The sequence below is a fragment of the Geotrypetes seraphini genome, chromosome 2 (genome assembly GCF_902459505.1).
Source record: "Geotrypetes seraphini chromosome 2, aGeoSer1.1, whole genome shotgun sequence".
NCBI classification, from domain to species: domain Eukaryota; kingdom Metazoa; phylum Chordata; class Amphibia; order Gymnophiona; family Dermophiidae; genus Geotrypetes; species Geotrypetes seraphini.
In genome coordinates, this window is record NC_047085.1 from 520362267 (window position 1) to 520389082 (window position 26816).

Below are 26816 nucleotides of genomic sequence, written 5' to 3' on the forward strand. Positions count from 1 at the left end.
AAAGCAGCCTTTCTCTGCCTGGGTTTACTGGGTGCAGCTAAATTCCTTGTAGCTTCTCTAACTGCCCTATAGCCTGATGGCTGCTGTTGACAGTCTGCCTGCCTCTGTCCCATACCACTAATACTCTGAATATAGGGGCAAGAGGGGTCAGCATCAAGTTGACCGCCAAAATCAACCTGGTCAGTTCTTCTGCACCGGATCTTACCAGGGGCAAAACTAGAGCTGGTGCTGGGTTTGTCACAATATGCACACTTAAGGCAGCAATCGGAAGCAGTCATCTTCGCTTTATACAAATACGAGGGAGACCAAAACAGCAATACTTTTGGGGTAACATGAGCCGTTCAATGCAGTCCTCTTTTGAGCACAGAGGCAGTGACAACACAAGGTAAATCCTAAGTCCATTGATCCGCATAGTACTCGTACTGCAATTCACCCAGACATTCCTGAAGATGACGATGATGGTATCTCAAGGGAATCTGCACCTGCGCGGAGAGCCTGAGCGCCTCAGAGAGTAGGAGCAAAGGCGGAGGGGGTCTCTCCCCACCCTGGCCAATCAAGAGGCTTCGGGGATATCTTATTTTTTTCCATGTACAACAATCATCTCTCCCTTCTTCTCCTCTAACATTTCTCCCCCCCCCCTCTCATGTGCATCATTCCTCCCCTCTCATCCATCCCCTTGTGCAACAGAACCCCACCAACCCTCCCAGTGTGAGACTGACATGCCTCCGCTCCGAGGCCTCCTAAAGCAGCAGGGGTCCAATTTTTTCAGTAACTCAGGCAGCACTAGTGTCAGGGATATGGGTCTATCTTAACTAGGGCTTATTTTCAGGAAACAGGGAAGTTCTTACATCTGATTGGTGATTAAAACTTTTGCCATGTTCTGAACTTGTAAATGGCCTCACTCTCATGGATCCTCTGAAATAATTTTTTAAACTTATTTGATGATAAACTGTTTTATCATAACATAGAGAATGTTTCTCTCCCATTAGAATTATTTTGTGCATTTTTAGATATCACACTTTTTATACGTAGCTTTATTTCTACTTGTATTCATTGTTATAGGTCAGTTTTCAGCCAGGGACAGTGAGCATCGTCTATAATCTGTTTCTATGAGGCTCATCTCTTCTTATGATCTAAGATGTACAGTCCAGGTATGCACTAAAAGTTAAAGATGACAGTCAACAATACCAAAGCTATGTGAGAGTGCACGAAATGCCAGCTGATTAATAACTTGTAAACTTATTCCATCATATTAATGCACTCTTCAGTATCAGTTTTAGTCTCCTATAATATTATTATATTTCCTCTCAGCAATTTCTGCTTCATAGTTGTTCCTTCCGCCACTCCTAAATGTTCATATACACCTTTCTGTATCTCCTAAATGAATCTTCTTCTATATCTTCAAATGTTATTTCCAGTTAAAGTTTTTCCTATATTCTAAACAGTATATGGTTTCTCTACGGTATGAATCTTCTTGTGCCTTTTTAAATTTGATTGCACTTTAAAGGTCTTACCACATTTTGGACAAGTATATGGTTTTTCTCCTGTATGAATTCTGTAGTGCACTTTTAAATGTGATTGCCGAGTAAAGGTTACTACATGTGGAACATGCATATGGCTTCTCTCCAGTATGAATCCTCTTGTGCATTTTTAAAGTTGATTGCCGAGTAAAGGTTTTACCACATTCAAGACATGTATATGGTTTCTCTCCAGTATGAATCTTCTTATGAAATATTAAATTTGATTGCCGATTAAAGTTTTTACCACATTCAGGACAGGTATATGGTTTCTCTCCTGTATGAATTCGCTTATGCAATATTAAATTTGATTGCACATTAAAACTTTTACCGCATTCGAATACAAAGGGCGAACGACTGGCTGCGAGGATGGTGCAAGGAGATGAACTTCGGGTTTCTGCACCATGGAGAAGCATTGCAAGGACTACAGGGACACGACGGGCTACACCTAACCAGAAGAGGGAAGAATGTCCTTGGACACCGCCTAGCCCGCCTACTCCACAGGGCTTTAAACTAGGTAAGTCGGGGGAGGGTACAGGCACAAACAACATACCAGGCAAACTAAAATGCCAATACATTTATGAGGCTGAGGAAAGTAGACACCGAAATTCTGGGTCAGGGGTGAGTGCACACACTTTTGAGTCGGGAGTAGGGTCACATCATATTTATGGGTCACATTGTAATTCCGGGTCTAGGGGGAGTACACACTGTAGTTCTGGGTATATGGGGAGTACACATTGTGGTTCTGAGCCTCAGGAAAGCACAAATAACACAAACAATGCTAAAGGTGTTCAAATAGCTCAAACAGGAATATCCCCACTGAGACATAACAAAAATATAACATGGAGGGCTATGTACGTCAACGCACACAGTTTAGGAAACAAGATCCTGGAATTGGAAACAGAAATAAGGAATGCCGACCTGGATGTGGTGGCGATATCCGAAACCTGGCTCACAGACTCCCACGGGTGGGACATGGTCATACCGGGTTACAACTTGCTTCGCCGGGACAGAGAGGGTAGGAAGGGAGGGGGTGTAGCATTATATACTAAAGATGACATTAAGGTCATGAGAATCTCAGATGTCCAGTATACTGGGGAATCCCTTTGGGTTAATTTGGCCAGAGGGAAGGACAAATGCTTGTATCTTGGCGTAATTTACAGACCCCCAAGACAACAGGATGACCTGGATATGGAAATAATCGAAGATATAGAAAATATCACCTTGCGTGGGGACAGTATTGCTAGGTGACTTCAACATGCCTGATGTGGATTGGGTTACACTTACCTCTGCTTCCGGCAGCAGCAGGAGGCTATTAAACTCTATGAAAGGAACAAGCCTCAGGCAACTGGTGTTGGAACCGACAAGGGATCAGGCAATACTGGACCTGATACTTACCAATGGAGAAAGTGTCACAGAGGTCTCGGTGGGCGACACATTGGCCTCCAGTGACCACAACATGGTATGGTTCAATATCAGGAAAGGTTTCACTAAATCTACTACACTAACCAAAGTCCTCAAATTCAAGGACACAAATTTCAAAGAAATGGGAGACTTCGTTCACCAGGTGCTACAAAGCCAAGAAGAAACCGATAACGTGGAAGACATGTGGTCGACTTTGAAAGCAACCATACAAGAAGCAACAAACCGCTATGTAAAATCAGTAAGTAAACGGCGAAGGAACAATAAGCCACAGTGGTTTACTGCGGAGATCTCAGACCTGATCAAGGAGAAGAAAAAAGCATTCATCTCTTACAAACAATCAGGGAAGCAGGACTCTAGAGCAGACTACCTGGCCAAATCAAAAGCCGTCAAAACAGCAGTCAGGGAGGCTAAATTCCTCATGGAGGAGTCTCGAGCAAAGAACATCCAGAAGGGAGATAAATCCTTCTTCAGGTATATCAGTGATAGAAGAAAAAACTCAGGCGGGATTGTACGTCTTAGGAAACCAGACGGAGACTATGTGGAAAAGGATTCGGAAAAAGCCCAACTATTAAATGAATACTTCTGCTCAGTCTTCACCCGAGAAGCGCCAGGGCTCGGCCCTCAGCTACAGACAAGGGTTGGCTCAGTTGACCCATTTAGTAACTTTGAGTTTACGCCCAGCAGTGTCTACGGTGAGCTGTCAAAGCTCAAGGTTAACAAAGCAATGGGGCTGGACAACCTGCACCCCAGGGTGCTTAGGGAGCTGAGTGATGTCTTGGCGGAGCCACTGTCCGCGCTCTTCAACCTCTCCCTTAGTACAGGCAGCGTCCCGTTGGACTGGAGGACGGCTAACGTCATTCCACTCCACAAGAAAGGCTCAAAGATGGAGACAGCAAACTACAGACCAGTGAGTCTAACATCGATAGTGAGCAAACTAATGGAAACTCTAATCAAACACCAATTAGATAAGATCCTGGATGAGGAGAATCTACGGGATCCCCGACAACATGGATTTACTAAGGGGAGATCCTGCCAATCCAACCTGATCAGCTTCTTTGACTGGGTAACGGGGAAGCTGGATATTGGGGAGTCCCTGGACATCGTGTACCTGGACTATAGCAAAGCATTCGATAGCGTACCACACCGCAGGTTACTGAGCAAGATGAGTTCTATAGGATTAGGTAACACATTGACGAAATGGGTTGGGAGCTGGCTTGGAGGTAGGCTCCAAAGGGTGGTGGTGAACGGCACCCCCTCCGAAATGACGGAGGTGATTAGTGGAGTACCACAGGGCTCAGTCTTGGGCCCAATCCTATTCAACATCTTTATAAGAGACTTGGCAGAAGGGCTTCGAGGTAAAATAACATTATTCGCCGATGACGCCAAACTGAGTAATGTAGTGGGCAAATGCACAACAGATGAAGATTCAGTGCCCGACAACATGATGCACGACCTACTCCTACTGGAGCGATGGTCTAGGACATGGCAACTCAACTTCAATGCCAAAAAATGCAAAGTTATGCACCTGGGCAGCCAGAATCCATGCAAGTCTTATACCCTTAATGGCGAGATCCTAGCAAAAACGGTAACAGAACGAGACTTGGGGGTAATCGTCAGTGAGGACATGAAGTCTGCCAATCAAGTGGAGCAGGCTTCGTCCAAGGCAAGACAAATCATGGGCTGCATACGAAGGGGTTTTGTCATTCGTAAGGCGGAAGTCATTATGCCATTGTATAGATCCATGGTGAGGCCCCACCTGGAATACTGTGTGCAATTCTGGAGGCCGCATTATCGCAAGGATGTGCTGAGACTGGAGTCGGTGCAAAGAATGGCCACCCGGATGGTCTCGGGACTCAAGGATCTACCATACGAAAAACGGCTTGACAAATTACAGCTATACTCGCTCGAGGAGCGCAGAGAGAGGGGGGACATGAACGGCACCCCCTCCGAAATGACGGAGGTGATTAGTGGAGTACCACAGGGCTCAGTCTTGGGCCCAATCCTATTCAACATCTTTATAAGAGACTTGGCAGAAGGGCTTCGAGGTAAAATAACATTATTCGCCGATGACGCCAAACTGAGTAATGTAGTGGGCAAATGCACAACAGACGAAGATTCAGTGCCCGACAACATGATGCATGACCTATTCCTACTGGAGCGATGGTCTAGGACATGGCAACTCAACTTCAATGCCAAAAAATGCAAAGTTATGCACCTGGGCAGCCAGAATCCATGCAAGTCTTATACCCTTAATGGAGAGATCCTAGCAAAAACGGTAGCAGAACGAGACTTGGGGGTAATCGTCAGTGAGGACATGAAGTCTGCCAATCAAGTGGAGCACGCTTCGTCCAAGGCAAGACAAATCATGGGCTGCATACGAAGGGGTTTCGTCAGTCGTAAGGCGGAAGTCATTATGCCATTGTATAGATCCATGGTGAGGCCCCACCTGGAATACTGTGTGCAATTCTGGAGGCCGCATTATCGCAAGGATGTGCTGAGACTGGAGTCGGTGCAAAGAATGGCCACCCGGATGGTCTCGGGACTCAAGGATCTACCATATGAAAAACGGCTTGACAAATTACAGCTATACTCGCTCGAGGAGCGCAGAGAGAGGGGAGACATGATCGAGACGTTCAAGTATCTTACGGGCCGCATCGAGGCGGAGGAAGATATCTTCTTTTTCAAGGGTCCCACGACAACAAGAGGGCATCCGTTGAAAATCAGGGGCGGGAAACTACGAGGTGACACCAGGAAATTCTTTTTCACTGAAAGAGTGGTTGATCGCTGGAATAGTCTTCCACTACAGGTGATTGAGGCCAGCAGCGTGCCTGATTTTAAGGCAAAATGGGATCGGCACATGGGATCTATTCACAGGGCAAAGGTAGGGGAGGGACATTAAGGTGGGCAGACTGGATGGGCCGTGGGCCCTTATCTGCCGTCTATTTCTATGTTTCTATGTTTCTATGAGACGTTCAAGTATCTTACGGGCCGCATCGAGGCGGAGGAAGATATCTTCTTTTTCAAGGGTCCCACGACAACAAGAGGGCATCCGTTGAAAATCAGGGGCGGGAAACTACGAGGTGACACCAGGAAATTCTTTTTCACTGAAAGAGTGGTTGATCGCTGGAATAGTCTTTCACTACAGGTGATTGAGGCCAGCAGCGTGCCTGATTTTAAGGCCAAATGGGATCGGCACATGGGATCTATTCACAGGGCAAAGGTAGGGGAGGGACATTAAGGTGGGTAGACTAGATGGGCCGTGGGTCCTTATCTGCCATCTATTTCTATGTTTCTATGCATATGGTTTCTCACCAGTATGAATCCTCTTATGCATTTTTAAAGCTGATTGCCCATTAAAGCTTCTACCACATTCTAGACAAGCTATGTTTTCTCTCCTGTATGAATTCTGTAGTGCAGTTTTAAATGTGATTTCTGATTAAAGCTTTTACCACATTCTGGACAGGTATATGGTTTCTCTCCAGTATGAATCCTCTCGTGCATTTTTAAATTTGATTGCCCACTAAAACTTTTACCACATTCTAGACATGGATATGGTTTCTCTCCACTATGAATCCTCTCGTGCATTTTTAAATTTGATTGCTGATTAAAACTTTTACCACATTCTGCACATGTATATGGTTTCTCTCCACTATGAATCCTCTTGTGCATTTTTAAATTTGATTGCCCACTAAAGCTTTTCCCACATTCTGAACATGTGTATGGTTTCTCTCCAGTATGAATCCTCTCATGCATTTTTAAAGTTGATTGCACATTAAAGCTTCTACCACATTCTGGACAGGTATATGGTTTCTCTCCTGTATGAATTTTGTAGTGCCTTTTTAAACTTGAAGGGTTATTAAAGCTTTTACCACATTCTAAACAAGAATATGGTTTTTCTCCAGTATGAATCCTCTCGTGCTTTTTTAAATTTGCTTGCCGATTAAAGTTTTTACCACATTCTGGACATCTATATGATTTCTCTCCAGTATGAATCATCTCATGCATTTTTAAAGCTGTATGCCCATTAAATTTTTTACCACATTCTGGACAAGCATATGGTTTCTCTCTGGTATGAATTCTGTAATGCCTTTTCAATGTTGATGAATCATTAAAGCTTTTACTACATTCTGGACAGATATATGGTTTCTCTCCAGTATGAATCCTCTTGTGCATTTTTAAATTTGATTGCCGATTAAAACTTTTACCACATTCTGGACATGGATATGGTTTCTCTCCAGTATGAATCCTCTTGTGTGTTTTTAAATTTGATTGCCCATTAAAGCTTTTCCCACATTCTGCACATGTATATGGTTTCTCTCCACTATGAATCCTCTTGTGCATTTTTAAATTTGATTGCCCATTAAAGCTTTTCCCACATTCTGAACATGGATATGGTTTCTCTCCACTATGAATCCTCTTGTGCTTTTTTAAATTTGATTGCTCATTAAAGCTTTTCCCACATTCTGAACATGGATATGGTTTCTCTCCAGTATGAATCCTCTTGTGTGTTTTTAAATTTGATTGCCCATTAAAGCTTTTCCCACATTCTGCACATGTATATGGTTTCTCTCCACTATGAATCCTCTTGTGCATTTTTAAATTTGATTGCCCATTAAAGCTTTTCCCACATTCTGAACATGGATATGGTTTCTCTCCAGTATGAATCCTCTTGTGTGTTTTTAAACTTGATTGGTGATGAAAGGTTTTGCCACATTCAGGACATGTAAATGGTCTCTCACTTTCATGGATCCTCTGAAGACATTTTAAACCTGGTTGATGATAAAACATTTTATATAATATAAAGATGTAGAAAGTTTCCCATTTGGATTATTTTGTGCATTCTTAGATAAGGTAAAAAAGCAAAAAAGCTTTTATCTCAGTTTTTTATACATAATGAAAGAGAAGGTTCTTACCTGGATAAATTCTCTCTGTTAATCTACTAAGGATTCCGTATGTGTGGTGATCAATCCAGTCCCGCAAACGGGACTTGCATAACTTACAGCTTTGTACACCTCCCATATGCAAATTAGAAACATGATGGCAGATAAAGGCCAAATGGCCCGTCTAGTCTGCCCATCCACAGTAACCATTATTTCTTTCTCTCTCCGAGAGATCCCACATGCCTATCCCAGGCCCTCATGAATTCAGACACAGTCTCTGTCTCCATCACCTCTTCTGGGAGACTGTTCCATGCATCTACCACCCTTTCTTTAAAAGCCTATCACCTCTTAACTTCATCCTATGCCCTCTCATTGCAGAGTTTCCTTTCAAATTAAAGAGACTCGACTTATGTGCATTTACATTACATAGGTATTTAAACATCTCTATCATATCTCCCCTCTCTCATCTTTCCTCCAAAGTATACAGTGCACCCTCCAGTTATGTTCCAAAGCAATTGAGCTCCACTGGAACAGAATACAAAGGAGGAGTATGGAGAATCTCCCTGCAAGCAACAACAACTCTGTTCTGCTCTATAACTTAGAAAAATAAGAATTAGAACAATGTAACATAATAATTGGAAAATAACCATAGAGAAACAACCTACTGTGTGGAACAGGCACTAACAGTAAGGGAGCCAGAGGCTGAAGAATATACTTGTTCATTCTGGATTTCTTGGTGTTTAGCCATCTGGCTGACAGCAGAATAACTCCAGGCCTGGAACACAGAAGTATAAGCCCGAGAGCTTGTCTCGACTAGCAAAGTTTAATACGGGGCTGGTAGGCCCCCTAGTAGCCTATCGGGACTAGGCAGGAAGAGAAGGAAAAAAGGGGAAGGAAGGGGAGGGGGGTCTCTTTCCTGTCCTGGCCAATCAAAAGGCTCGGTTGGCCAGAGTCTGGAAGGTTCTAGTGGGGGATGGGGGGCATTTAAGCCAGGACCTTCAGGGAAGTCAGGGTTTCTGACTTCCGGAAGGCGGCTTTCCCTCTCTCCCTTCCGTGGGTGGTTTGGTTGGCGCTGAGGCTTGGTGATGTCATAGTGGTGGTGTCCGAGCTACTAAGCATTTGGGAGGGGGGCTCATCTGGTGATGAACGGTAAGAGGACGTGAGCTCAGGGGAGTAAGCGTCAGGAATGGTAATGTTAAGGGAGCATGGAGGTCATGCCACCCCCAGGCCCTAGCTGAGGATGGCGGGGAAAATTGGGGAATTAAAAAGGTTAAAAGAATGTTTTTATGGTAGCTCGGATTGTTATGAGGTTGTTTAATTGTTATGTTATTATTCCAATAAAACAGGGCTATGGCCTATAATTATTTTCCACTAATTCTGTGTCAAGTATTTTGTGAAGATGGGATGGAAAATAAAGGGGGGGGGAAGTGGTGGGCAGGTGAGGGCCTTACCAGCTCCTGATATTAATGTCCGAGCCAGAAAGCAGGCGATATAGCAGAGGTAATAATAATAATAATAACTTTATTTTTTCTATACCGCCATAGTCAGGCGACTTCTAGGCGGTTTACATTATAAGAAGGCTGGACATTCAGTGAATAACAAAAGGTCTTAATACAATACAATACAATAAGCCTACTTACAATACAGTACAATACAATACATTACAATGAGTCTAAATACAATACAATACAATAAGTCAAGTACTATACAATAATCTAACTGGGAATCTTACGTACTAGTTGGAGTTCTATGGGTTATGAGTACCTGGATATTTAGTACTTACATATTAATTGGAGTTCTATGGGTAGAGACTACCTGAATACATGAAAGGAGCTTCTTAAGAGCAAGAAAAAGGTGTTTACAGGGGGGAAGTCCTAGTGAGGGAGGGGACAGTTTTAGTCAATGAACTCCGGTCCTCGAGAGCCGTATTCCAGTCAGGTTTTCAGGATTTCCCCAATGAATATGCATTGAAAGCAGTGCATGCAAATAGATCACATGCATATTCATTGGGGAAATCCTGAAAACCCGACTGGAATACAGCTCTCGAGGACCGGAGTTCCCTACCCCTGCGATATAGTATTAGAGGGTGGGCCGTACAGAATCCATAGTAGATTAACAGAAAGAAGATTAATCCAGGTTAACAATCTAATCTTTCATTCTTTTACATCTACTCTAAATTCCATACGTATGGTGACATTTCAAGGCAGTGGCTGATGTCTAAGGAGGGACAGAAGAAGAGCCTGCCCACAAAACCAAGATCCCAAAAGCATCGTCCTCCTAAGCCACCACATCTACTCTGTAGAATTTGGAAAACGGATGCAGAGTAGAAACATGGTGGCAGATAAAGGCCAAATGGCCCATCCAGTCTGCCCATCTGCAGTAACAATTATTTCTTCCTCTCTCGAAGAGATCCCACGTGTCTATCCCACGCCTTCTTGAATTCAGACAGTCTCCACCAACACCTCTGGGAGACCATTTCACGTATCCACCACCCTTTCTGTAAAAAAAAAAAAAAAAAGTATTTCCTTAGATTACTCCTGAGCCTAAACACCAAGTAGCTGATCGAGAAATCTCTACTGGGTGGGGGGGAAGATTCCACCCAGGAAGAAGCAACACTTCTGGTCGAGTGCGCCTTGAGAGAGACTGGTGGCTGCTTACTGCAGGCAATGTACACCAAAAAGATGGCCATGTGAATCCATCTAGCAATAGGGGCCTTGGACGCCGGCTTGCCAAGCCAGGAGTGGCTGGTAAGTACGAAAAGATGGTCAGAAAGGCAAAAGTCATTTGTCCTTTCCAAGTACTGAGCAAAACCCTATGGATGTCCAGCTTCTTCAACACTCTATCCTGTTTGGCAGATGAACCTCCTGGTTGAACTGGAAATGCAACACCATCTTTGGAAGAAAGGAGGGCACAGCACGGAGAACAACGCCTTCACCTGTGATTTTGAGGAAAGGCTCTCTCTACAGCAGCGGTCTCAAACACGCGGCCCACGGGCCACATGTGGCTCTCCAAGTTTTATTTGCGGCCCGCGGTCTGGACTGGATAATTCCTTTCTTTTGGAGCAGCAGCGGGTCTGGCCGGTTCGTTCCGTTCAAAGCCGCGGGTTGGCGGCTCCTTGCAATATTCACTCCTGCATCAGAAGCCTCTCTGACATCACATCAGAGAGGCTTCAGACGCAGGCGCGGATCTCGCAAGGAGCCGCCACCCGCGGCTTTGAATGGAATGAGCCGGCCAGACACGCTGCTGCTCCAGTGGCATACCAAGGGGGGGCGGTTCGCACAACTGGTCACCCTCCACTGTTCTTCATAGAGTGTGGCTCGTGGCTCGTCTAGAGCAGGGGTGCCCAACTGCTTCCCTTCCCTTCTCACCGCCGGCACCATGCTCTTTGATCTCCCTGCTTCTCTCACCGCCCGACCTCAATTCTGACGTCGAGAGGACGTTCTGGCTAGCCAATCGCTGCCTGGCTGCCCGGAACGTCCTTTCCGACGTTAGAATTGACGTCGGGCAGCGAGAGTTGGTCGGCCCCGTGGAGATCTCGGCCTGTTCCCGATGGCGCTAGCAGCAGCCTATTCCCTGGCGGCGGTGGCATGGGGGAGGGCAGGAAGGAAGAAAGAAAGAAAGAAGGGGGGGCAGGGAGCCAGAAGGAAAAAAGAAAGAAAGGGGGGGGACAGGGAGCCAGAAGGAAAAAAGAAAGAAGGGGGGGGACAAGGAGCCAGAAACAAAGCAAAAAATGGGACAAGGAATCAGAGAAAGACAGACATAGAAAAAGAAAGAAAAAGTTGGGGGAGGGAATGAGGTCTGGAGGAGAGGAAGCATACAGGAGGCTGAAAGAAGAGAAGAAATATTGGATGCACAGTCAGAAGAATAAAGTGCAACCAGAGACTGATGAAATTACCAAACAAAGGTAGGAAAATTTAGTAATAGAAATGTGCCAGTTTTGAGAAAGAAAAGATATTGAACTTTAAATGTGGGTGCTGCAGAAAAAAATAGAGTACTTGGAGGGCCGCAGAAAAAATAGCTAATGTCTTATTAAAGAAATGACAATTTTGCATGAGGTAAAACTCTTTATAGTTTATATATCTTTCCTTTTAACTGTTAAAAGGAAAGTTTTATAAACTATAAAGAGTTTAACCTCATGCAAAATTGTCATTTCTTTAATAAGACATTAACTATTTTTTTCTGCGGCCCTCCAAATCCAAAATGTGGCCCCGCAAAGGGTTTGAGTTTGAGACCACTGCTCTACAGTAACAAAACAAAGGAGAAAGTCCAACTTTGAGTGCAGAAAAAACCAAGCAGGAGAAACAAACAAAACTGCAGACTGTGTACAAGATGCAGGCAAAAATTGATTGTACCAAAATTAAAATGCAAATAAGTAAAATAAAACCCTTTTACCAATCAAGGGAGCCGACACGGTCCGTGTTTCGGACAAATCTTCGTCAGGGGTCCATGGTGAAAAAGGTTGGGACATACCATAAAAAAATGAAGCAGCCTCTTTTTATGCTTCCTTGAGACGCTTTACTTTTTGCAGCGATCCTCGGCAAACACAATATACAGGCACTTTGTTACTTATCTTCATTTTTTTATGGTATGTCCCAACCTTTTTCACCATGGACCCCTGACGAAGATTTGTCCGAAACACGGACCGTGTCGGCTCCCTTGATTGGTAAAAGGGTTTTATTTTACTTATTTGCATTTTAATTTTGGTACAATCAATTTTTGCCTGCATCTTGTACACAGTCTGCAGTTTTGTTTGTTTCTCTCTACAGTAAAGCACTTGCAGTTCCGAGATTCGCCGTGCTGAAACAATTGCCACCAGAAACACATTCTTAACTGTGAGGTCCAAAAGGGAAGCGTTCTTGAGGGGCTCATACAAGATCATAGAAACATAGAAAAAGACGGCAGATAAGGGCCGCGGCCCATCTAGTCTGCCCACCCTAATGACCCTCCCCTATTTAGCTCTGTGCAGAGATCCCACGTGACGATCCCATTTCTTCTTAAAATCAGGCACGCTGCTTGCTTTGATCACCTGAAGTGGAAGTCTATTCCAGCGATCAACCACTCTTTCGGTGAAAAAGTATTTCCTGGTATCGCCGTGCAATTTACCGCCCCTGATTTTCCATGGATGTCCTCTTGTCGCCGTCGGACCTTTGAAAAAGAAGATATCTTCTTCTACCTCGATATGGCCCGTGAGGTATTTGAACGTCTCAATCATGTCTCCCCTCTCTCTGCGTTCCTCGAGTGAGTATAGCCGTAATTTATCCAGCCGTTCCTCGTACGGGAGATCCTTGAGTCCCGAGACCATCCGGGTGGCCATTCACTGGACTGACTCAAGCCTCAGTACATCCTTGCGGTAATGAGGCCTCCAGAATTGTACGCAGTATTCCAGATGGGGCCTCACCATGGATCTATACAACGGCATAATGACTTCAGGCTTGCGGCTGACGAAACTCCTACGTATACATCCTATGATCTGCCTAGCCTTAGGTTCCAGGTCAGAAAGGGACTCTGCGGTGGAGGTCTCAACTGGAGAGCCCCACAGAAGAATCTGGTCACATCAGTACACGCTGCCAGTGAAGTCTTGCGATCTTGCACCAGGAAGCAAGCACCTTGAGAGAGGCCACAGCCAGGCCTTTTTCCAGCCTGGCCTGGATAACTGGAATGAGAGCCTGATGCGGTTCCACCCGGTCCTTTGCACAACGTTACTGAAAAGCCTGCCAGGCCTTCGCATAAGCTATTATAGTAGAGGGCTTCTTAGCCCAGAGCAGAGTGGCCTTAACCACGTCGGAATAGCCCTTGCGAATTACAGCCGAGCAATCAAGAGCCATTCCATAAGTCCCGCAAGAACTAACGCCAGCCATTCAGAAAGAGGCACGGGCCCAGGCAGCAGCGCAGAAAGCACGTTCCTGCCGGCCCATACACCACTGGACCACCAGACTTAAGGGGCATTTAAAAAGGTACTGCAGGGTGGGGGGTGTTTTAAAAGGAAAGGCATGCGGGCGGGCGGAGGTGTTTTAAAAGGAAGGGTGGGCGGTGTTTTAAAAAGGTACTGGGGGAGGGTCATCTTCGCTGCTTAAGACACACCCACATTTCCACCCACTTTTGGGTGGAAAAAAACTGCCTCCTATGGAGGAAAAATACGGTACATTTTAAAACTCTTAGGTAAGCTGCCCCATGTTAATAGCCGCGGCTTACTGGAGTAGCTGAACTTTTTTAAAACCATCTCCCCCCCCCCCCGTGTACCTTTTAAAATCCCCTTTAAGGGCAAAGATGTGTGCGTCTGATCAATGCCTCAAATGTTCCCACTCACCAGCTACTCTTGGTCATCAGTTCTGGTCTTATACATGGATGTCCACTCTGGATCATCTTCCAATAGCGGCACCAAAGGGGTTTCGGAGTTTTCTAGCTCGTTCGGTGTTGTTGGGGAAAAAAGGATCTCTTCCGATTCTCCTACGCTTTCCCGTTGGCGTACTTTAATGTTACACCAAGCATCCATGGAGAGGTTATGCTTTTCATCGTTGGGCTCTGCTCTGGGACGGACCTTTTGTCTTTGTTGGACACCTTTTTGAGACACTTTAATGCCCAAGCACGTAGTCATTTGCTGAATGTATGAGATATTTGTGGTTTGGAATGCACTGGAATGGAATTTCTTTCTAGTTATTGTTTTGGCTGTGGTTTTGGGCGGGGGGTGGGTGGGGGCTCAGGTATACGGTGAAGTTTGGATGAGTTCTGGTATCCAGGCACTTTGTTGTACACCATATATATTTTGAGTATTATGTATTTTCTTTTAAAATCAATAAAACATATATTGGAAAAAAAAAAAAATCCCCTTTAAATACCTCCCTCGCTGGACAGCTGACTGCCCCCTCCAATCTTGGCAGGTGCATTCTTTTCGGCATCCAGCCTGGCCCTGCGCTGCTTCCTGAATGGCTGCCATCAGTTCTAGCGGGACTCACGAGAACTGACGGCTGCCATTCAATGGAAGCAGCTGGACGCCGAAAAGATCGCTCCTGCCCTGCACCGCTGGCCGCAAGATTGGAGGAGGCCCCCTTCAAAATGCCACAGCCAGAAGGCACGATTATGGGACCCCATTATTCTCCCGATTACACTGACTATCTTTCACTTATTGAATACATTTCAAGGTCCTGATTTTGGTCTGTGGATTATCTAGCAAAGGACATTCTACCCCCTCAATGACCAGTTGGCCATTCCATAACTCTCCCAGGCTCACTGGGACTCTTTCAATCTCCCACTGGGGCTTATTCTGAGCTCTCATTAGGTCAATTCAAAGTTAAGCTTGTTTTTGAAAGCTTTATCTTAAAATTTTTCAAGACAACAATCGCTAGGTACTCTGTCCCATCTTTTCCCCGGTGTGTCTGAACCTTTTCTATTATGTAATTTATGGAGTTCTTGTCTAACTTTCTGGCTAGTGGTGGTTTTTTTTTAATTATTTTGTAAATCACCTAGACTTGACTGGTTCAAAATTGTGCCATTCATCAAGCACAATGAACAGACATATTCAGCAGCCAGGGAGCCTCAGCCCTAATGAATATGCATGAAAGAGATTTGCATATAATGAAGATGATAGGAATGCTTATTCAGTAGGGCTCTCCTGAAAACCCAACTGGCTACTGGTCCTCCAAGACAGGGCTGGGGACCGCTGATTTAAGCCATGGGCAGCCTCTCCTCCTGCTTAAAACATGCTGAAGATCAAGCTTCGATCTTTCTTCTGATGGATGCTTTTCTCAGCTTCAATATATGATCATGGCTATTTTTAGGATCTTCATTAAGAAATGCTTCCAATTATGAGATTTCACACACTCGGTAGTTTTCCTAGTGTGATCTCTGCTGTGACAATGACATGGGACAAGCCAAGGACATCAGCAGAAGAAATACATTTGGTGTCTTTTGGTTTGCCTGCAATAGCGTGTCCTCTTTGCCCATGTGTGCCCCTTTGGAGCACCGCCAGAAATAGGGCCCCTTTTTTTCATACCAGTGTGCAATATTTCTAAATAGTTCACACCCTTAGTGATATTGCCCCTGAAATGGAATGAAACAAAATGTCTGGGCTGCCCATCCCTAGGAATCTAATGCTTTGTTACATCACAAGACATAAAAGGTTTCACTTCAGCAACGTTCTCTGCTGCATTTCACGAGGAACCTTTTCTACACTGACAACGTGAAAAGGGTCTCACCCTGGGCTGGATTCTCTTGGGCAATAATAAATGGTATATCTTACCACAAGTGTCTTGCAGAACAAATTTCTTCCCTTTCTTCTCTCCCTGGTGGAGCTGAAAAGTCATTCGGTCACTGCTTTGATTTCGTAAGGGTCTCTCTTCTCTCGGGGGTCTCTGGAGCTCAGGGATGTTTGCGAGTTCCCCGTCACTTTTCTCACCCTCAGTGACTGCATCCAGGGAGTCTCTTGCAGGGTCTGTCTGCTTCTTCTCCGAATCCTGTTCATAATTCCTTGTGTTTCTACACTCATTCCTCTGGGAAATATTCTCACTGACATTTCCTGATTGTTTTGAGATATTTTCAATTTCTACAAGACATTTTTCTTCATTCTCCTCCCTCTTTGTCTCGTGCATTGCCTCAGTATCTGCTGGATAGAAACAAAAGACGATGATTGTGTATTAGTAATCAAGAAACAACAAAATCTTCTGGGCTCACAAGACTACATAAGATTTGCCGCTGCTGGGTCAGACCAGTGGTCACGCGGCGGCCCTTAGGTCAAAGACCAGTGCCCTATTTGAGTCTAGCCTTACCTGGGTTATGTTCTATTCCAGCAGGAACTTATGCAACCTTTTCTTGAATCCCTGAAGGGTGCTTTCCCCTATAACTGCCGGGCCGACACACAGGAGTGAGCTTTTCGTGCTCTCGGCCAGCCCTGCACCTCTCCTTGATAGGGTACAGGGAAGGAAGGTGGGATAGGCTATAGAGCCTGGCAGGGAGGGGGGACAGTGTTCAGAGCCTTGTTAGGGAATGGCACTGAGTACAGAACCTTGTAGGGTAGGGAGGGAAGGGGGCTGGGTGCAGAACCTGGCAGGGGAGGGTGTGAGGGAGGGGACACTGGGTGCAGATCCTGGCAGGGCATGGCACTTGAATATTAAGCCTCCATCTTATATTTGAGTCAACCATAGTACATACAAAGAGTTTCCCATCAAAATGGAAGATTTAAACGGTCCCATTTCTTCCAATTCCTTGTAATCATTTGCAGAGCAATTCCAGTCATGATGAGAAGGAGTCTAGCCTTATGATCTTTAAGTGGATTTCTGGGCATAAGTGAAGTACCAAGCAAAATTGTTCCGTAAGATAGTGGTATAGGAACCTGAAGAATAAAAGTTATTTTGCTCCATATAGATCTCCAGAAGGCTAATATTAAAGGACAGTAAAAGAGAAGATGGTCTAATGTTCCCACTTCCAATTGGCAATGCCAGCATTTATTAGAACGGGTATTATCCAATCTTTGTAACCTCACCGGGGTCCAGAATATTCTGTATAGTAAAAAATATAAAGTTTGTTTCATAGAGGCTGAAGCTGTACATCGCACTCTACGATTCCAAAGTCGGCCCCATTGAGTTGTATTGTATCTCGGAAGTCCAAATATCACGTAGGCCCATTTGGTCTATCCATAAGGATTGCACGCTGCTTTCTGTTCCATGCAGCAGCTTTATTTTGACTCAATTCCCTCTTTAAGATATAGCACAACTCCTCCCCCCTCCAATTTAACCCACTCTGTCACTGCGATATAGTTTGTACCAGGTCTCAGAGATGCCCATTATCTTCCTCTTCATTTTGTGCTACTGTCACCGAGACTTGAGAATGCTACTGTTCTTTGATCCTAAACCAGATCTCACAGGCAATGCAAACACGTGTGCCTAGCTTTGCTGACCTTGAAGAAAGAAGTTTTCCACTAAGAAATTCTGAAGAAACCAGGTCTTCTCCCCAGCAGTCATTTCTCCTCACTTGACTGGTCAACAAAAGCTTTACTTCACTTGTTTTCCATTTAGCTTTCTTCAGCTGAGCTTTTGATTTTTACCTCTACTTTGCTTTAACTGTTGTAAAAGTTGCTCCTTGAATACCAACTGAACTTTGTGCTCCCAGTTATTCCCAGTAATTTCTGGAGTGAGGCCCTGTAAATAAACCTTCCCTGTTATCTTGGAAATGTGTCGGTGAAGACTGGCATTCCTTCTCACCTCCATGAGAGTTACAATATCTACAAAATAATGCGTAAAGCTGTGATTCACTTACATTTAATCTTGCTTTGGGCTTAAAAAAGGATTTTATTTTGCTTTATGAGTGACATAGTGGTTGTACTTAGAATTTTATTATCTTGTAGCCAAGTTAGCTGTTTGCCTACAGTAAAAACAGAAGTTGCCTTCTTTATAGCTCCTGCAATGTTGTGATTTACACATTAAACTTTCCCTGAACCTCCTTTTTCTATGAGAACATGGAGTGCTAATTAGGAGTCATGTTTTGGTGTTTTAGCAGTATGGTTAAGCCAAATCCCCGACTACTCACAGAAGGGAGGACAATTTATGAAGACAGAAGGAAAGAGGAATGGCCTTGTTCAACACCAGCCAATTCCAGGGGAAGGGTCAGATATTTTGGCCTTATCACAGTTGACCAAAGAATCAAGTCTCAATGTCTCTCTCTAGAGAGAATGCTATAAATTCTCCAAAAAGCTGCTGTAATGCAGGAGCCAAATTACCAACATACAGAACAAACAAGACTGACCTGATTGGGGGGGGGGGGGAGGGACACAATTTTCAAGGGACTGACCGGATGTTCTTCCCTCTCTAATACATAGAAATGGAAGTTGGTGAGGATTTCTTGCATTACTCTTATCACATAGTGATGCTGGAGACAATTCTGCAACTTGTGGAGGAATCCAAAGTCAGAAAGTGCCATAAGCTGAGCAGAGATCAATGACCACAGCACATGACTTGTCACTGGTCTCAAAGACTGCTTCCAGGTACAATGTAATCTTCTGCAGCCAGACTTTGACCCTGGATTTTAGCTCTTCTTTGAGAAACAGAGAATGATCATAAGAACATAAGATTTGCCACTGCTGGGTCAGACCAGTGGTCCATCGTGCCCAGCAATCCGCTCACACGGCGGCCCTTAGGTCAAAGACCAGTGCCCTACTAGAGTCTAGCCTTACCTGCGTATGTTCTGGTCCAGCAGGAACTTATCTAACCTTTTCTTGAATCCCTATAGGGTGCTTTCCCCTATAACAGCCTCTGGAAGGGCATTCCAGATTTCTACCACTCTCTCGGTGAAGAAGCACTTCCTTACGTTTGTACGGAATCTATCCCATTTTAACTTTAGAGAGTGCCCTTTCATTCTCTCCACCTTGGAGAGGGTGAACAATCTCTCTTTCTCTACTAAGTCAATTCCCTTCAATATCTTGAATGTTTCGATCATGTCCCCTCTCAGTCTCCTCTTCTCAAGGGAGAAGAAGCCCAGTTTCTCTAGCCTCTCATTGTACCACAACTCCCCATGTCCCTTAACCATTTTTGTCGCTCTTCTCTGGACCCTTTCGAGTAGTACTATGTTCTTTTTTATGTACGGCAACCAGTGTTGGACGCAGTACTCCAGGTGGGGGCGCACCATGGCCCGGTACAGCAGCATGATAACTTTCTCCAATCTGTTTGTGATCCCCTTCTTAACCATTTCTATTCGCCCTTTTAGCCACCGCCGTGCATTGCGCGGACGGTTTCATTGTCTTGTCTACAAGAACTCCCAAGTCTCTTTCCTGGGGGCTCTCTCCGAGTACAGCACCGGACATCCTATATTCATGTATATGATTTTTGTTACCGTCATGTATCACCTCATTTGCCATTTTGCGGCCCATTCCTTGAGTGTGTTTCTGTCTCGTTGTAGGTTTCCGCAATCCTTCTGTGTCCTCACTACTCTGAATAGCTTTGTATCGTTCGCAAATTTAATCACCTTGTTCGTCGTACCAATTTCTAGGTCATTTAATAAATAGGTTGAAGGTACACCTGAATTCAAAGGAATAACGCTTGTAGGACACACAAGATAGTCTTATGGACCCTCACACTGTCAGCTTAAGATACAGGTTAGTAAGGAGAGACCCTGATCATACTTGGAAGTTTCTGGAGTAAAGAAAGAACAGAAAAATGTCTCATGTTAGTTGAATATTTTAGATGCAGATAAAGCAATCCTTACCTAGGGAGATCAGAGTCTCATAATTCTCCTTCATCACCTCCCTGTAAAGCTCCTTCTGATCTTCATCTAAATACTCCCACTCCTCCTGGGAGAAAGAGATAGCGATGTCCTCAAACGTCACCCACATCTGAAACACAAACCAGAAACACACTCAGCACCTTCTGTATCACCATCAAGCATTATTGTATAACTGGGGCACGTAAGTTGCTTAGTATGCAACTGCAAGGGGAAGCGTACATCTGGCTGGAGCGTGGATGTGTCTCCAAGTGACCTGTACGTCTTATAGAATAGTATCAGTCAAGCATCATGCACTTAGGCACACCAACTTACACCAGCCATTGACCAGTTATCTTGCCTCTATTTCAGTGTGCCACAGTGACTTTGTACTGCATTCTTTAACAGGTTAAGTTCACATCTTAGTGCCAATTTATACAATTGTGCAGAAAGTCAAAAGGATTAATTGGGCTTGTCTGTAGGGTGGGCTGTTTCTCTGGGTACATGCCTGTCTTAATGTGGTGTGTCTGTCTCTCTGGGTAGGTGTAATTCTGCACTTCTCCTGCTATTACTACAGATATATATGGGAATTGAGTAGATATCACACCATTCACAGAATAAAGTGTTTATGAACAACTGGAAAAACTAAACATGGTCAAAGCCATGAGACTGGACGAGATCCATCCTAGGATATTGAGGGAGCTCAAAGAAGTTCTTGCAGGTCCTCTCATAGCCTTGTTTAATAAATCTTGAGGTTTTGAGGGATTGGAGAAGAGCGAATGTGGTCCTTTTTCACAAATGTGGTAGGAAAGAAGAAGTCAGAAACTACAGGCCAGTTAATCTCACTTCAGTTATTGGAAATATAATGGAAGTTCTGCTGAAGGCAAAAATAGTGAACTACCTGGAATCAAATGGGTTACAAGATCTGAGACAACATGGCTTCTCCAAGGGAAAATCATGCTAAAGGAATCCGAGGTGACTAGAGAATTGGATGGAGAACATGCACTAGATGTAATCTATCTTGATTTCAGCAAAACCTTTGTCACGGTTCCTCATAAGAGGCTCATCGATTAAACCTAGTGGCCTGAAGTTAAAATCCAAATTGGTGACCTGGATTAGAAACTGATTTACTGACAGATGACAGCGAGTGGTGATAAATCAAATTTGATCAGAGGAAAGAAAGGCGAGTAGTGGTGTGTCTCAGGGATCCATACTGGAGCCCATTCTGTTCAATATATTTGTGAGTCATTTTTTTTGTAATTCTTTATGTAGAATAAGAAACACTGCATAACATCAACAATACAACAAGCCAGAACAATGATACAGCAACTGACACAGCAAATAACCCTCCCTCCCTTCCCTTCCCTTCCCCCCTCACAACAGGCTATAAATCACCCACCCACTTCTCCCACTAATCCACAAATCTCAAAGCCACCAACTAAGCAAAATAATGTACATACATGTATTTATAATAGAACCACTATAGGAGCGGACATGAATCCCAGAAGAACCCAAGGCCCAGCCCATCAACCCTGAACAGACCCACCCTTGTCCAAACCCTCCACTGCTAGGTATCTACCCCAAACTCCCAAATATTGCTGCCATGTCCGTGTCAGCAAGGCCAAAAGCATATAGCGTGCACACACCCATCCAACTTTGTCCCTCATTAATGGCAAAGTAGAGATAGTGGGACTCCTCTAGTAGCGAGCCACAAGCAACTGTGCTGCTGTGAACGCTAACTGGGCCAATATATCTTGAGTATCATCAACTCCCCCCACTTGTATCCCAAATAATGCCATGTCCACCCTCTCTGCTACAGGTACCTGAATTAATGCCCCCACATAATCAAATACCTGCCCCCAATAAACCCGCAGCTTAGGGCAACTCCACCACATATGAATAAATGTGCCCCTCTGCCCACATCCCCTCCAACAAAGGGCAGGGCTGGTGGTAGACATTTTACTCAAAATAACTGGGGTCATAGTGAGTCATATTTCTAAAGGGTTAGAAGGAAAAAAGAGATTAGGTTCTTACATTGATAATATCTTTTCCAGTAGATAAGGATGCTATGCCGAACCAAGGGTGTTGCATCTCTGCTGCCCCCAGTCAGTTAGTTTCAAAGCCCTACAAGGCTTTGATCTGCTCTTAAAACTAAACACATAGCTCATAACATGCCATGGACAGGAAAGGAACAAATAACAATCTAAGCAAAAGCCATAATAAACTGCGGAACTCCGTGGAAACCCCAATTTTGGCGCAGCCTTCAGGGGGAGGGCACCCAACAATGGAACTTGGCAAGTAAAATGTGACAGTGTACTGGACTGTTGGTTCAACATTGCCTTGAGAATGAATGTGCCCATTTACTATGTTACAGGGAAACCAAACCCCTCCCTCAATATTCTGCCTACTCCATCTTCAGAGGGAACTCAGCCCCTCCCCCCCTCCAGATGAGCCCTACTGCCAAGGAAAGCAAATCTGATCGGGGGAGGGGGGATTCTGCAGTGTCCCAGAGATAGAATTAAAGGTTGTGTTGGGGGAGGGGTATCTCCTACATGACCAGAAGCCCTTTGGGGGGGCTCTGATCTCTCAGAAAGGTCCTAAAGTGCCAGGCTACAGCCCCAGGGCCGCCAGATGGTCGGATGTTAGAGACAGTCTCCTACCTGCACAGAAGCTCCTGCAGCCATTTTCCTGAATTGGAGGATCTTCTGGCGCTGGAGGGAGGGAGAGAAGGAAAGAAGCTGGAGATCTCCAGCTTATTGAGAAACGAAAAGAACAAAGCACGAACGAAACACGAGGTTTTCCCTGTTGGGCGCAGGCTGATGACGTCACAAAGGGAAGGCGGCGCTTCGCACTGAGAGCTGACAGTCTTCGATCCCTTGTAGTGCCGATTGGTCAGATTGGTTCCTGGGGCGTGGAGAATCGAACAACGGTCCGCCCTCTAGCCCTGATTGGCGGAGGGAGGGGAGACGCTAAGGCGTCTCGGCTCCTTCTGTTAGTCATTGGTCAGAATGTTCCTGGGGGAGAGAAGAGGAGGAGCTTATGCTAGAAGGGAGGGAGGAGCCAGTGTTGTGATGCTGGGCAGACAACAGTCTCCCCTCTGCTGACATGACAGCCCTGGCTCCCACCTGAGGGGCAGTTTGGGGGGCTTTGTTCACCCACCTTCTCAGACCAGAAGTGCAGTTATATCCCCTGAGCTCAACATCAGGAGTCAGAGGTGCTCATTTTGGGGAGCCTCTACTGGAGGGATCAGGGAAAGTCACCCCCTTCATTTCATAATGCCCCTGCAAAGGATCCTGGACTCTGGGGGTGTAGTTTTCTAAAACAAAAAACACATGTACATTTACAAACTGGGTGCTGCCTCCACGCCAGTGGCGTAGTGAGAGTGGGAGGAGCCAGGGGCAGCAGCGCCCCCCTCGTCCTCTTCACCCCATGCTCCTTCCCCACTCCCTTCTGATGCACGCGCTGCCCTTCCCTTCCCCCGTACCGATTTAGCTTCCCTGGCGTGAGCAGCATCTCTAACTTGCTGCCCGCACCAGTGCCAGCTCTCGCTCCGACATCGCGTCCTAGTTGTAGGACCCAGAAGTAACGTCAGAGGGGAGCACCGAGGCTGGCACGAGCAGCAGGTTGGAGCCGCTGCTTGTGCCGACAAGAGCTAGAGGCACAGTGGCAGGGAACTGAAAGTGCCCGCGGGAGAGGATAGGCGCCAGTGCCCAGGGCAGCCACCACCCCTGCCATCCCCCTCACTACACCACTGCCCCACACGGAGCTAGCACATACTCGTAACCATTCATTCCTGGCAGTATCCTTCTCCTCTACAGCCAACTCCTGACTCCATCTGTTCTGACCCCTCTTTAAGTGGCCATTTGCTCAGTTTCTTATATGGGAACAAGTTTTTGGTGGAGAGGAAAATGGTGATGGAATTCAAAAAAGCATGGGATAAAAATAGAGGATCTCTACTTAGAAAATGAAGGATGTAAATTAAAGAACTAAGGCCGGTATTGGATAAACCTGCAAGGTCTGGGTTCCATATATGGTGATTTAGTGTAGGATGAGCTAGGGTGGACATCAATGTGAACGTCACTAATATGGAACAAGAGGATATTACTGGCCAGACTTTACGGTAGATGTCCTGCAAACAACGGAATGGTTGGATAGGCTGGAGTGAGCTTGGACAGCAACTCCAGCATTTGGAACCTAGGACAAAAGCAGACTTTACAGTCTACGACCCAGAAATATCAAAGAAGAGACAAGTTAATCTAATCAAATATTTTTTAATGAGTATAACTTATGGGCAGACTGGATGGACCATTCAGGTCTTTATCTGCCATCATGTAAGAACATAAGAAGTTGCCACCACTGGGTCAGACCAGAGGTCCATCACGCCCAGCAGTCCGCTCCCGCGGTGGCCCATCAGGTCTGTGACCTGTGAAGTGGTTCCTGACCATTTCTGTAACCTACCTCCACATCTATCTGTAACCCTCAATCCCCTCATCCTTTATGAACCTATCTAAACCATCAAAGCCACCCTGGTTCAAGGGAGAGCCTGGTGGAGGTCTCTATGGCATTGATAGTATGCCTGACCTACGCAAAAAGAAGCCTATTCCACTTGTTAGTGATTTGGTCCGCTCCGAAATTCTTAGCAAACAGTATATTTTGTAATTTCAATTTCTTAAAGTCTCTGTACTCTGTACTCCTTCTACATATTGTAAATCGCTGAATGTCCAGCTCTCTTGAATGTAAACCGCCTAGAAGTTGCAAGATTGTGGCGGTATAGAAGAATAAAGTTATTATTATTATTATTATTATCTAAACCTTCCTTGAAATCTTGTAGTGTGCTCTGGCCTATCACAACCTCTGGAAGCACGTTCCATGTGTCCACCACCCTCTGGGTAAAAAAGAACTTCCTCGCATTTGTTCTAAACCTGTCCCCTCTCAATTTCTCCGAGTGACCCCTTGTACTTGTGGTTCCCCACAGTCTGAATAATCTGTCCCTGTCCACCTTCTCTATGCCCCTATGTATAGGTAAGGTGTGCTCTGTGGACTTAAATCCCCAGAGGGCTTTGCTTCTCCCAGAGAGCCAAGCTGCATCCACAGAACTTAAGACCGCCTTTCAGTCTGAGAGAGAACAGTTGCCATATTTTGTCAGACCACATGGCTGTTAGAATCTGAGTCTAGCATTGTTCTCCCACCAAGTTTTTACCCTTTATTTCTAACAATCTAACACAGCTTGGATTCTCTATCTACGTCTGGAGCACAAGATGTGGACATAGGGTTACCAGATTTCCCAAATGGAAAATCTGTACCCATGGTCCTGCGCCCCACCCCGCCCCCTTGACCTGTACAAGCAACATGCGTTGGTGTAACATCACCACATTGTATCTCCGCATGCGCAAATGCCTTCCCGACCTCACTGGTTGCCAGAAGTTTTTCAAAACCCGGACAAAGTCTTGGGAAACCCGGACATGTCTGGGGAAATCCAGACACCTGGTAACCCTATGTAGATACACTCATAGCTTGAATCGGATGGGCTGGTAGAGTGAGAAGATTCTGTGAAAGTTTAACTGCCTTGACGTTATCAATTGTGAGTGTTTATTCTTTATGTAATGTTATTAAAAAAGTTGCTCAACAAATAGAGTCTGGCTGATAAACTAATATTACAGAAGTAAGGGTTAACTGAATAGGAGCCTCTTACAATTGCCAATAACTCAGAGTGAGTTCAGTAGTGTTTGGCCATTCAGAGGAATCCTAGTTTTTCAGGCTCTGTGCTAAGCTTCTACTTGTTTAGATGCCAAGCTGCCTAGCTCTTCCTCCGATTAAGCTCTCCCAAAAACTAACTGACGCCTAAGTCATACCTCCGTTCTTGTCTTACTAGCCTCAATTAGGTGCCGAGTTGCCCTCCTATTTTAAACCATCTCTCAGAGATTAAATAAGTCCCTAGCTCTTCCCCTGAGTTGACACTAAGTCTTTCCTCTGCTCCGAAATTACTTCACGCGAAACAAACAAGTCCTGCCTCACAGCCCCCCAAAGGCTTCCCTAATTCTCATCATGAAGCCACCTTCGTGGCTCTTTCTTCTCCTACTCTGCTCATCTTTCAACACCACCCTCTGCTTGAAACCTCCTTCTCCCAACCTACTCGACTCCACAAATGTCAGTAATATCTGACCTGGCCTCAGAATCCCAACGCTGATATGCACCAGAAATCATCCCTTAAAAAAAAAACCTTGGAAGAGATAACCACACCTCTTTAAAGCCTGTTCCCCCTGCCAATTTTCCCAACCATGCCTCTGACTCTCTCACCCCAGTCCTGACACTTTATTGCAATGCCAGATCCGCATGCAACAAGACTCAAATTTTGAAGGACCTACTTGAGGATTTTGACCCTGGATTCCTATGCATCACAGAATCATGGATTACAAAAGATGACCTATTTACACAAAACGAACTCTGCTCCCATGGCTACCAAGGCCTCTTCTTACCCAGAACTAACCGAAAAGGAGGTGGCCTGGCACTTCTCTACAAATCATTCTTCGATGTCCAGCTCCTTGAAAAGGGTAGCCACACCTCACTAGAATATATGCTAGCCTCAGTCAACGATGAACTCCATCTTCACCCACTGGGTATCCTGCTTTATATCGTCCACCTACCCCTTGGAACAAAACCTCCGAACTCGTCCTCGAGACCATAACTAACGCCTTCCTCAAATTTCAAAGATTACTGATCATTGGGGATATCAATCTCCACCTAGATGACATCACCAGCAAGGATGCAACTGAATTTAATAACTTCCTCACCTCTCTAGGTTTCCTCCCCC

General features: G+C 45.1%; 1 pseudogene; it reads right to left on the bottom strand.

Annotated features, from left to right (window-relative positions):
- Positions 1-728: 728 nt before the first annotated feature.
- The window catches only part of LOC117354670, a 273540-nt pseudogene continuing 247452 nt past the window's right edge, over positions 729-26816 (bottom strand).